The 14,266-nt window shown below is 35.4% G+C and overlaps 1 non-coding gene and 1 pseudogene across 1 annotated transcript; both read right to left on the bottom strand.

The window, feature by feature from the left end:
* Positions 1-264: 264 nt before the first annotated feature.
* LOC112207593 (putative ankyrin repeat domain-containing protein 30B-like) lies at positions 265-13,875 on the bottom strand (annotated as a pseudogene).
* On the bottom strand, positions 4,413-4,518 carry LOC112207594 (U6 spliceosomal RNA). The gene has a single exon (XR_002942026.2). It is a non-coding gene; the product is annotated as a U6 spliceosomal RNA (small nuclear RNA).
* Positions 13,876-14,266: the final 391 nt, after the last annotated feature.

Genomic DNA, 14,266 nt, shown 5'->3' with positions numbered 1-14,266 from the left:
AGTAGTTTCAGCAGGAAAGACAGTTACAGAGCAGGTGTCTAAGGATGACTAAGGACAGAGCAGGTGACTAAGAATGACTAAAGACAAAACAGGTGTTAGAGGATAGAAGGGGGTTGTTTAATGAAACTAGGGGCAAGGAGGCATAACGAACGAGGAAGTTAAACTTTAAAACGGAGAACAAAGAACAGAGAAGCTGAACATACTGACATATTTGCTCTTTGATGAGGAACTCAGAACTCATTGTACTTAATCTTCCCCCTCTTGAATTTTAAAGGATTTTTACAGGCTAAAATCTTTGAAGAGGAACTCACTGTATGCTATTCGTCAGGTGTTCTTTCCACCAAGCTTTCAGCCATGTCAGGTGTGTTCTTTCCGCCAAGGGTGCAGCTTCGTCAGGTGTTCCTTCAGATGTTCCTTCTGCCAAACACACAGTCAGGTTAAATTTTCCTTCTGCTAAATATCATCCTACTGACTCTTTACCTGGAAAACTTCTACTCGTTCAGTTTGCTTTCCTTAAATACTACCAAACTTTTGTTTTCTCCTTTTTTTTTTTTTTTTTTTTTTTTTTTGAGACAACAGCCTCGCTCTGTCGCCCAGGCTAGAGTGCAGTGGCACGATCTCAGCAGATCGCTGCAACCTCCGCCTCCTGGGTTTATGAAATTCTCCTACCTCAGCCTCCCATGTAGCTGGGATTACATATGCATGCCACCCAGGCCCAGCTAATTTTTTGTATTTAGTAGAGATGGGATTTCACCATGTTAGTCAGGGTGGTCCCAAACTCCTGAGCTCAAGCAATCTGCCCGCCTTGGCCTTCCAAAGTGCTAGGATTACAGGAGTGAGCCACCGCTCCTGGACACTACGAAACTTTTTAAAGCTTTAATTCTTCACATTGGATATAAAATGTCTGACACATACTGAATATGGTAATGACATAATAAGTGATAATTGTAAGCTCCCAAAGGGGTTCTGGCACAGCGTAAGCACTAAATAAAGTAGTAAATAATAAAAAAGATGATAATAACAAGAAAAATGCTTAGTACCTTAATAAAGTAGTAAATAATAAAAAATGACAATGATAATAACAAGAAAGATGCTTAATACCTTAAAGATACCTGACAGTTTTTGTTAAGTGGACAAGTGGATAAACAAATAAAAAACATAGTTAGGAAATTCTGTTGGAAAAATGCAGAAATTCAATAGAGGCAGCTCTAATGTATTATGAGCACCTTAAAGACCCAGACTATGTGTATTCCATCTTGGTCTCCTGCAACTTGCAAAATCTAACTTATAGAAGTCCTTTGATAAACATGTAATAAATTAAAGATGTGTTCATACAGCTCATATTGTACAATATATTGTGTCACCTTTAGGTATCACAGTAGCACTTTTGTTATTGTGAAAATTTTTTCCACTTTTATTATTATTTGTTGAGCCTAGAGTTGAGCTAGTTCAATATTTATAATGATAATATTTTGGTTAGTAGGAACAGAGTAACTTGTTGTAACAAAATTACTATTAACACACTAATTATCCAGCAGATAGAACAATACATCTTGTTCTAATGAAGTAAATATATCTTATTTGGTTTCAACTTAGAGGGAATGAAGTTGGTAATAGTGAGACCTTGTTGGTACAAGACTATGTAACATAACCTGTGCTTCTGAACAAAGAATTGCTTTTCTGATTTCTGCACAAATTAGGTATCTTTGAAAAATAATCTCCTATTGGTACTGATGCACCCTCGCTAAGTTATGTTAATTCTTATTGACATTCATTTATGGTGCAAGAAAAGTATTACTGAGCTCCAAATTCTAAAGATATTTAGTGACACAAGTCACTATGCCACACAGTTGATCTTTGAATAAGGGTTTTCACTCTAGAATCCCACTAATAGACAGATTTTTGTTTTCCTTTGCCACTGCAAGATACCAAGACAAATCTCTCCTCTGCCTCCTCTTTATGAGCCTACTCAATGTGAAGGCAATGAGAATGAAGTCCTTTATGTATAACAATTCACTTCCATCTAATAAATAGTGAATATATTTCTTCCTCTTTATAACAGTTTCTTTTCTCCAACTCACTTTATTCTAAGAATACAATATATAGTACATATAAAATAGAAACTATGGGTTAATTGACTGCTTATGCTTTCACCTTTTTTCAGGCTCCAGGTCAAGAATTATTAGAGTTTTGGAAGAGTCAAAAGAAACAGATTTTCATATAAAGCAGATTTTCAGCTGCATGGGGGGGATCAGCACCCTAACTCTCATGTTGCTCAAGACTCAACTGTAATTAATTCTAATTTTCTAAATGCAAATCATTTATTGTAAAAATGACATAAAGCCCAGAAGTTCAAGACCAGCCTGGGCAACATAAGGAGACCATGTCTCTACAATAAAGAAACAAACAAATAATTTATTTTTTATTTAACAAATAAACACTTTATATGTTTGCTTATGTTTAATAAACAAACATAAATACTTGTTTATTTAACAGTTTAACTGTGTTCCTTTATAGGTTATAATATTCAAATGTTGCAGTTTTCTGTTATTAATTCCTACTTTTCATTATTAGATGTACTGTTATTTGTGGCTTGTAATTCAAGGCATCTAAGCTAGTTTATAATTTGTAATGAAGTTTATTTATAAATATATTAGTTCATTAAATTGGATAAGCTGATAAACCCCTATTACTGAGCTCATCAATCACACCAAGGATTATACATTTTATAACAAGCATAAATTGTTATGACAGTTAAGGAAACATACAATATATAAACTTAAAAATTGTTTTACTTATTTATACAAAAGTATTATATAGGATATTAGGGACCACAATTAAACAAATATTTTTTCAGATAATATTTTTGAGATTATAAACCACCTACAACTAAATTCTTAATGAATTCTGAATTATAAACTAAAAAATTAAATCAAAGCTCTGTATATATAAAAACACTTACATATAGGTATATATGTAAACACATGCTACTTACGCGTTCCTTTTTTAATAGCTCTTTTGTGATCAACACTCCTATAATCTTATGGTAGCACCACCAAGTGTAGTTTACTATCAGAAGTCTTACCTGGATTGCTATTTTGAGAATTTTTAGATATCTTTTGTTTATATTTCAAAAGTTGTTGATCAATGCTATGTATAAAAATGAAATAAATAAAATGACTATTTTAACATTGATATAAAAAACATTTACCAAATTTATTAAGTTCTTAGAGTATTTCAGACAATATTAGAGCTAACATCAGAACATTACTTTTTCCATAGACTTTAAGTTTGTAAGCTCTATGAACTTATTAAGCTTCTAATTAAAGAAGAAAGAAAGATAAAACACTCATGAAGTGAGGGCAGTATAACTCAGTAAATTAACTAGAGGTAGCTTGACATATGGAAAATGTCCTTAACTCAGAATAAATCCTAGCATGGCTACCAACAGGTATTTTTTCTTGAATAAGTTGCTTCCTTAGACTCAATGTCTTCTAACAATGAGGATTTTAGGGCCTTATTTCACTATGTTATTATAAAGATTTAACAAGATAACATTTTTTAAATGCTTAAAGTAAAAAGTGAAGCAAAAAAATAATTTGTTCTTGAACCTTATTGCTGAAACTATTTTAAAATTCCCAATAAAACCCAATATATCTGCCTGGTGCAGTGGCTCATGCTTGTGGTGGAAGCACTTTGGGATGCTGAGACAGGAGGATTGCTTCAGTGCAGAAGTTCAAGACCAGTGTGGACAACATAGGGAGACCATGTCTTTACAAAAATTAAATTACAAAGAAAAAAAACACAAATGTGTTTCTTCATAGGTTACAATATTCAAATATTGCAATTTTCTGTTATTAATTCCTACTTTTGGGTATTAGATGTTCTATTCTTTGTGGCTTGTAATTCAGAGCATCTAAGCTTTTTATATTTTGTAATGAAATTTATTTATAAATATATTAAATCATTAAATCAGATAACCTAATTATACTCTATTACTGAGCTCATCAGTCACACCAAGGGCAGAAAATAATAGGTGTCAGCATCTGGCTTGGACTACTGCTACTCTTTATCTACCTCCTTAAATTCTGAACCAACAAATCTTTGTTAGAATGATGCTCAGTCACTATGTTCATTTCCAGCTGCTGTGGAAGACAAAACCCTACCTTTATTTTTTGTAAGTTCCACAAAGATGCAAGTTGGTATTTTCTTATTTCTGAGATCCCTACTAACAAAATATTGCACACAAGATCCTATGTGTTACCACATCTCATTTCATAGATCACCTTACGTACATAATTTTTTGTATGAAAATCACAATTGCAATACTGGGTGTCACCCATTTTGCTTTGACTCACATCATTTCCTTGGAGCTAGTTAGAAAGTAGTAAAATGTCTTTTTGGGGACTGCAAGAAATATGCAACACTTTACAGATTCTATGTCATCCTTGTGTGGGGACCATGCTGATCTTCCCAACGCTGTTTCAATTTTACTATATGTACCACTGAAGCCAGCACAAATCCTTACTTTTATACGTGAAGACTGATCAGTGATGGATGAGGCTTAGCTCTGTTAAATCTAACCAACTTACTTGAGATTTAGTAAAGTCTATTGAATGGCTTCATGGTGATGCAGCATTTGAAAATATTTTAAAAACTCGAGGTAGAGATGTAAGTAGCATGGGAGATTTTTACTTTTAGGAAAAAAGAATCACTTGAGGGGACAACCACAAGTTGGAACCCACCACAACTTGGGAAAGATGACATGGGATTTTACAGAATAAGGTGAGACCTTCCACTACCTACAAAATGGTGCTACACAGGATATAAAGGGCCAGGGATATAGATCTGTTAACAAAGAAAAAATGGATCTCTAATTTCTTCCTGTAACATTATTTCAACCTGACTTACAGTTTCAAACTACCACAACTAATATTGGCTAGAGAAAATAGACAAAGTAACTCAAAGGATAACTTACCATGAAGGTCTAGGCCATGTCCAGGTTAAGATGTGGGTTTCACATCAGGTTTTGAGTGTGAGGAGACGGGTCAATTTGCTCACTTTTTGTGTGGCTAAAGCTAAAAGTTCTAGCTGCCAGAGTGGGGTGCTGGTACTTTGGAAACAATGGCTGAGAATATGTACGTGAACTTTAAAAACATGTAGTAACTTCAAAGTCTACACCATGAAGACTGAGGGATCTGTGTTAATAAGGGCATCCTGGTCACAAAGGTCAATCATTACCAGACTGCAGGAGCAGTTTCAATGGCAAAGATGCAGCAACAGAATAAATGGAAACAACACAATGAAGAGAATAGCCATTTCCCTGCCCCCCCCCCCGCCCTACCCAGTCCTTCTGACTTGCACAGAAGGAATGTCTTCCTTGGACTTAGGGTCAGATTCTTTTAAAAAATTCAAGAATGAAGGTATGGAAGACAGCCCCCTGGAGACACTATCAGGTTTTCTGCTTAAAGTGGACATTTTGAGACCCAAATAACTAATTAGAAAAACTAAAATTGTGACATTATGTTTATCCCATGCATAGGGGTTATACTTCAAATCAAGTAGACAACATTAGCGTCCCTAAAGACCTAAAATAAAGAATCCTGGAGCCATTACTCCTTCTAAATAGTCTAGCTTTTTGCCTGGTTTCTGACTGATGAAGTGAACTAACTCAGTGTCATTCAAAAACTACCTGAAACAAACTATAAAATCTCACCTAGCCTTTAAATGTAAACACTTACGGATTAAATCCACAAGCAACAGCATAACATTCTGCAATCATTCCACACGTATCTTCAGCACAGATGTCAACATTTTCCTGAAGAACCATGCCAACTATCTCTGATGATCCATGACACATGGCAAGCATGAGGGCTGTGCTAAAATAACAAAGAGATAACTTCATTATTAGGAACAGAACCAATTTAATATGCGCCTGTCAGTGTAGAATTAACCATTTACATGTATTAACAAACGTTAAGTATCTTGAGTGCTCAAGTGTTTATCCTTGTAAATCACGACCAAGGCTAAAAGGAAGGGGCAAAAAGACTCATGTCTCACTGGGATATGCCATAGTAGAACTGGCTAACATAAAGTCCACTGAGGGGCAAGAAAATATGTTCTGTTCACTAATCAAAAAGAGGCAAAGTTTTAAGTGAAGAATTATCTATTTCCTCCTTAGTTTGATATAATATTTTGTACTTCAAAATTAGCTAGAAGTCAGACAAGTGAGAGCAATCTGAAGACTTAAAACAATATTAGGAATAATATTGTCCTGAGTAGCTGGGACTATAGGCATGTGCCACCATGCTTGTCTAATATTTACATTTTTCATAGAGATGGGGTTTTACCATGTTGGCTAGGCTGGTCTCAAACTCCTGGCCTCAGGTTATCTACCCACTTGGCCAACCAAAGTGCTGGGATAACAGATGACACCTACCATGCCCAGCAAATATTGCATTTTTAAAAAGCGTATGAAAAACAGAAGTTAGAAAAATACTATAAAGGTGTTAATCATTCAATATTGAATTATAAAGTAAATTAAAAATTCTTAAAACTAATACAGAACCACTTTAGCTAATAGAAGATAATGCAACCAAAAACATCAGATTACAAATAAGAATCAGTCAATACAATAAAAGAAGAAAATCCTATTATATACTGTTCTTTATGTTGACCAGTCCAAATAAGTGCTTTTCTTCCTAACTGATAATTTGTGTTGGTATTTTTCTGTATAATCTAATAATTTTAAGTAAATGTTATTAATTTAATATTTCTGACTTGATTGTTATTACTCTAGCACACTACTCAAGTGTTTTTTAATAAGAAAACTACTATACCATTTAAACTTATCAACTGCATTTGCATTCTCATTTTTTGTCAGTAAAAATTCCACAATTTGCTCACTTCTTTTCCTTATGGCCAGTAAAAGTGGTGTGTGGCCAGCCTGTAAAACAGCAAAAACAATTTATAATTCATGAAATTACATATTTCTCAGCTGAACTGAATACCTTATATAATATCTTATGAACATAAACAATAGGAAGTAAATCAATAGCAATCCCTTCTTTCTCACTTTTCTGTGCTTACCCATGCACTGCACCTTCTCTTGTAAACATTCAGCCTCTGCATCACCACATTAACTCTGGTTATCTCCAAAAATCATTATATTGTAATGATTTTATTGTTTCCCATTTAAACCAAGAGCTTCTTGAGGGCAGGGGCTGTATCTTTTATCTCTATATCCTTAAACCCTAAGACATAGTAGTAAATACTTTGTTTTTTACTAAATTAGTAATCTAAATTATTACCTCTAGAACAATGTTTCTTCAACTATATTCCAAAGAATAATTACCTTACCAGAAGCACTGTACCCCAACAGATTCCACCATTATCTATGTTCAAGAAATGTTATAAAACTGTGAATTAAATGTTCATTATTCAATAAATGAATTGAACTTTACCTAATCCTTATTTGACAGTATATTTTTGTGGCAAACATTAACATTTGACAAATTAGAATTTTAGGGATGCAGTTTTGAAAGCTTCCCCCCAAAAATGGAGGTTTCCTCTGGGTGATACAAACTTACTTGATTCTCTTCTATCAATGATCCCAAGATTCCAGATGCCAATGTCAGGCACTCCTGCTCTAAATGGGTCACTAAGGAAGTGGCTCTAAGTTAAAAGAGATTGGCTTCAAATAAACTTTGATTACTTATTATTAAATCATCCATGAGGTTTATCCTATTACCAGACAATAGGATTTTATCTCAGCTATTAGAAATTCAGTATAAAAGGCCAGGCGAGGTGGTTCATGCCTGTAATCCCAGCACTTTGCGAGGCCAAGGTGGGCAGATCACAAGGTCAGGAGATCGAGACCATCCTGGTCAACATGGTGAAACCCCATCTCTGCTAAAAATACAAAAAATTTAGCTGGGCATGGTGGCACATGCCTGTGTCCGAGCTACTCAGGAGGCTGAGGCAGGACAATCGCTTGAACCAGGGAGGCAGAGGTTGCAGTAAGCCGAGATCACACCACTGCACTCCAGCCTGGTGACAGAGTGAGGCTCCATCTCAAAAAAAAGAAAAAAGAAAAAAAGAAAAGCAATTCAGCATAAAAGTTTATTCTCAATTATAATGATACTCCTAGGATCCTAATGCATATCCACTTCTCAAAATGCAATAATCCATTTTTATTCTGGTTTCTATTGTAATTGATACTATTTTTTGGCAAAATATCAGAAGTATGAATAAAATGGCTTATTAATGAAAGTTCTAACTCATGTATATGGATTAGCAAAATAGAAGCCACTAAATCACTTGAATTTTAAGGGACAAGTCTGTGGAGAAAGATATAACATTTTCTGCAATTTGCATAACTCATTCAAATATAAACATGATTAATCTAAAAAGGCTTAAAGGCCTTCTAATAGAAGATGATTATTTATGGTTTATATGAAGAAAAATCATCATTTAAAAAATATTCTAAATTATAGAAGACAACCCCATTATTAATGAATTAATGTAAAATATAAACTATATGTTATAAACACCTATGAACTGTCTTCAATAACTTGAAATCTTTACCAAAATATACTACGAGAGAGGAATTGACAACTGAAATATTTACAGAGGCAAAAGAGGTAAGTTGAATAAGTGATGTAACTAGGTGGGCACAGTAGCAAACTGGAAACATATGCTTTATGTAAAGCTAGAATGTCTTCATAGCATACCAAACAGTCATATGGGCTCAAGAAACACCAGATTCAATCCTTTCAGAGGAAATCCAGATTTCTTCATGTCTCCTAAATTTTACATGTTGACTCAATTTATGCAGGCAAATTTTACTTTCCTGTAGTTTTACACTAATTGGAAAGAAAAAAAAACTTGGGTGGGAAAGAATATTTGAAAAATTTTACCTTTAACACACTCAAATATTTATCATAATGCACAGAAAAACCATACTAATAGTTCTTGTAAAAATATTAATATTTAAAGCAAAATCCTAGACAATTAAGTTTTGTCAAACTATTTTCATAGGAAAAAAGGAATGTTTGAGCTTCCAAATATAAAATAATTTACATATGTTAATGTAAAAACAAATGGATTTCAAATATTTTGAAAATAACATTGGTTAACGTCTACCTTGTTCTTCACTTCGATGTCTGCACCACAGGACAGCAATTTTGCCACCACTGACAAATTCTCACCATAAAGAGCATAATGAACAGCTGTGTTGCCATACACATCTACAATATTTGGATCAGCACCAGAATCTATGAGAATATTTGCACAAACCTCCCTCTGGCATTGCACAGCCTGTCAGTATTAAAGCAAGAAGTAAACTATAAATTATAGGAAATATAAATAAATATTCCACAGGTTTCACAAACTAGTTATATTTCAATGAGATACATTCATTTTTATTCTATGTATTTAAACCAAATCCATCTCCTGCTGAAAGAACTGGCTACCATTTACCTTCATCAGAGGTGTCCTGTTTTTGCCATCAAGGATGTCAAGCTGGCACTTTCTATCTACCAGAAGTGTTACTACTTCTGCATGGCCATTGGCACAGGCCCAGTGTAGAGCAGTCCTACGAAAGTGAGAGGACTTTTTAGGAAAGTTTAGTCCACTGTCTCAAAGCATATAATGATTTATGTAATTGTCAACATTAAATACCATGCTCTTTCTCTGCCTTCAAAACAAATATTTAATATTCTCCTGAAGAAAGAACAACATTCATTCACTCTTATTACTCACTACATTAGTGAAAGAGTGGCCTATTTGAATAGAAAGAGCTTGGCCTTTGGATTCAGTTCAACTTGGGCTTGAATATTACTTTAAAGTCTTTCACCTTCTAGCTATCACTTAACCTTTCTGTGCCTCAATTTTCTCATCAATAAAGTGAAGATGAATACAGCCGTTATCTCACAGGACATCACTGTGATGCCTCATGAGAATCTGTGCAATGTATTTCAAAGAATTCCTAGCACATGTAACAGCTCAGTAATTGTTAGATATTGTAATTATTTCTACTACTTAACAAAGAAAACATTTTAAGTAAAATGGTACAGTTATGCCTACTTTGTGGTATGTTTTAAAGGTTAGAGATAAAACTGTATTTTAATAATTCTAAGATACTCTATTTCTCATATTTGAACATCTCTGACATTGAAATGCCACTTATAAGTCATTATTTATTACAAGTATATTTTGCAGAAATTTAAACAATCTTTTATTGGTACATAAATAAGGAGGCATCACACAATTCATGACGCCTTCCATGAAGTGGAATACGGTATATACAACAGGATGATGGCAGTCCTAGCCATAGGATTAACACTTAAAGAAATTTTAGCTTTTAAGAGTGCTACACAAAAGGAGAGTTGAAATAAAAACAAACTCTTAAAACAAAGTCCTTCTTTAATATTTTTAAAACTTCAAGCCAAAGAAAACTTGGGATTCAAGTAGGTATGGCTCATTTTATTCCATATTTAGATTTACAGAATGTATGTAAATTCATATTTAAATTTATAGACTGCATGTAAATTAGGTATTTCTAATGATTAATATTACTATTTAAAGCTGTTATAAATTTCCAAAATCGTGGTTGGTAATTATCTTTTACTAGTTTCTCACTTCAGAAGAGTTTTTGTTTTAAAGATGAGAGGAAAAGCTTCAATTGAGATTCAGTCCTAATACTCCAACTTTAAATCTCTCACTTTGCTAAGGCCGAGCAGGTAAATGTGAAATTTTTAAGGATGAAAGGATCTTGAGAGTTAATGTATCTTCTACATAATAGGCATTCAGCTTACATGTGATAAATTGATTAAAAGGATAAATACAGTTGAGAAGTTCAATACCTTAAAAAACTGCTATAAATCACTTATATTTTCTATTTTATTTTCTTAATAATAAAACTACACCAATTAATCTATAATTATTGACATATATGTAATAAATCTATATATAATAAAAATATGTGCCTAATAAGATGTATATGTAAATCAACAAGCACAGGTAAAAAGATTGTCTTTTGAAGATGCTAAAAGTTCACGTAATATACTAATCCACAAAAAATAATAATTAAAATATGGGAAGTGAGAAATTATTTTTATTGGTGCAAAATTATATTCCTGCTCTTCCTAAAAATTATTCCATTAGTAATAAACTTTTTCTAATAGCATTGTACATGCTCAATGAGGAAATCAAAGATAATAAAAAGGAAAAACATTTAAATTAAAACAAATGCCCTCAAATAACAAATTTTATCGTATTTCATACACAATTTCAGATAACACAAGACTGTAGTCTGTGTGTATGTATAATCAAACTGAACTTTACCCTCACTTGATACACCAAAATACACTTTCAAATGTCACCTACTTCTCTACATATTTCTACCTTCAGTGGTCACATATTATCCCATGCTGTAAATTCACTGAAATGTATTTATAAAAGCCATTATATGGATTCTTCTTAATAATATGGTACTTACCACCAAATTGTCTATTTGAAAAGTTATCTGCAACTTAAACTTTAAACAGCAGTATAAATATCACTGCTCTTTATCCTCACAAACTTTGTAGATAGAAAACAGTATTTGATTCCTCTTTTAACTTAAATACCTTCTCTAACCAGGAACACTAAATATTGTTTTCTGTGTGCATAGGTCACTTACAGATCTTAAGAAAATACTTTGCCCAATTTTAAATTAGAAGCAAAGTACTATTTTTAGATCTGCAATTTAGATCTCTAATTTAAATTGCTCAATTTTAAATTAGAGGGTTTTTTGTTGATTTAAGTGAATTATCTATAAAATGACGATTTTTAAATCTAATATGTATACACACACGCACATACATGTGTAGTAAATATTTTACAAGTATGCTGCCTTTTATTTTTTCTCATTATAGGTTAATTTAATTTTGTTTTGCTTAATTATCCTTCAGACTGCTTGCTTCTGAGCTTCTTAGAAAGGTGTTGTCAACATAAAAATGTACCTGTGTAAATAGGCATTTATGTTTTCTTCTGGTGCTTTTATCATTTTGTATATTAAAAAAATTTAATCTATATTCCGTCAGAAATTTACTTTGTGGTATAAAAATCTAGTTTTCTCCAAAAAGCAGGCATTTCACTTATGAAACTAATTATTTCCCTACTAGTATAAAGTTGTAAATTCTTAGATATTTGGGTGTTTCTGGATTTTCTATTCTGTTGTATTCATTTACTTGTCTTTTCAGCTGTTATCAAAGAATTTGTGATTTGTTTATTTATTTTTGAAACAGAGTCTCACTCTGTCGCCCAGGCTGGAGTGCAGTGATGGGATCTCAGCTCACTGCAACCTCCACCTCCCAGTCTCAAGGGATTCTCCCACCTCAGTCTCCCGAGTAGATGGGATTACAGGCTTCTGACCTCGTGCCTGGCTAATTTTTGTATTTTTGTAGAGTCAGGGTTTCACCATATTGGCCAGGCTAGTCTTGAACTCCTGACCTCAGGTGATCCACCCACTTCGGCCGCCCGAAGTGCTGGGACTACAGGCATGAGCCACCACGCCTGGCCCTTTTTTTTTTTTTTTCAAATTTTATTTATTTATTTATTTATTTATTTATTTATTTATTTATTATGATTATTTTGAGACAGAGTCTTGCTCTGTCACCCAGGCTGGAGTGCAGTGGTGCGATCTCGGGTCACTCCAGGCTCCGCCTCCCAGGTTCACACCATTCTCCTGCCTCAGCCTCCCGAGGAGCTGGGACTACAGGCGCCCACCACCACACCCGGCTAATTTTTTGTATTTTTAGTAGAGACTGTGTTAGCCAGGATAGTCTCGATCTCCTGACCTCGTGATCCACCCACCTCGGCCTCCCAAAGTGCTAGGATTACAGGCATGATCCACCGCGCCTGGCCGTGGCCCATTTTGTGCAAATTAATAGCACAGTTTGAAATCTAGAAGGGCAAGACTTTTCTACTCCGTTACAAAAATTTTTAAATGTCATCACAATAGTAAAAGACAGCGTGTGTAATTTTAAAAATGTTAAAACGTTGATAACTTTATTTGGTTTATGTAAAACTGATAAAGAGCTTGCATCTTGAGAAAAATGAGTCTTCTTAAATTCGAAAACATAAACCATCTTCCCACCTCAAAGTTACCTTCTAAGGTCCCTCAGCAAAGAAGATATTTACATAGGCATTCATTGATATTGAAATGGATACTGGACTTTATCCAAAAAATTTTTAGCCAAGAAGTTAATGTATTATGGGAATTATTTCATTACACACCATTTCATAATGTATCTAACATTATCTTGTAAAACCTGTACATTAAAAGTAAAACGCTGTATGTACTTAATTTTGTAAGTTAAATCACTTTAAAATTCTCTACACAGTGCTCTGTGAGAGGAAATGGGAGTGAAGGAGAAAGCAGCTAACTAAAGTTTGGGGTTGATTTTAAGGTGGCCTGGGCCCTCCGGCCTGCCAAGGCCTGGAGGGCCTGCTCGGGAAGGTCAAGACCTCGGGCCCAGGACGGCCGCCCCGCTGCCCACCACTCCTCCACCTGCTCCCCTCGTCCCTAGGACCCCTAGCCCCCACTCTGAAGGGGCGATCCTCCCACAGCCGCCTCCTCCTCCTGCAGCCTCCTGCAGGCACTGTATGGTACCTCTTCTTCGCATCTCTTATGTTCAGGTCCATTGTCGTTTTCTTCATCATCCTCTCCAGCTTCCAGGCTTGGCCCTGGGAGACAGCTTTGTGGATCTTCCTGAGATCCCCGTGGTGAATCACGTAAGAGTCATTGTTGGTGTAGACCAGCTGACTGAAGGGGCTCGGGCACTCCAGGCCCGTCTGGCCCTTGACAGCGGCGGCAGAGAGCCTCTCCATGGCTGCAGCCACCTGCTAGAGAGCGCCCGCACCTCCCGCTACTCGCCCTTCCCCGGTCCCCGCCGCTCGCCCTAGCCCTTCTTCAGTCCCCGCACCCGCCCTGACACCAGTAGAAATCTCAGTCGGGCCAAGCTTTTGGACACTCCGGCCTCTCCTGGGAGAAAAGGGCTGCGCAAAACCATTAGGCAGCTGAGCAGAACCGTTAGGCAGCTGAGCAGAACCTTTAGGCAGCTGAGCAGAACCCTTAGGAAACAGCACATGCGCAACTCAGCAGACCGGGGAGACACGCCAGGCGGGAAACCGCCCTGGCTGCGCTTCGCCCAGCACCGCCTGCAGGTGGCACCTGCCACTGAGGCGCTGTCGGGCTGGCGGGACTCCCTGGAGCGGAAAG

The sequence above is a fragment of the Pan troglodytes genome, chromosome 23 (assembly GCF_028858775.2).
Source record: "Pan troglodytes isolate AG18354 chromosome 23, NHGRI_mPanTro3-v2.0_pri, whole genome shotgun sequence".
Classification (NCBI taxonomy): domain Eukaryota; kingdom Metazoa; phylum Chordata; class Mammalia; order Primates; family Hominidae; genus Pan; species Pan troglodytes.
The sequence above is the reverse complement of the archived record's forward strand: the minus strand, read 5'-3'. Positions and strand labels throughout refer to the sequence as shown.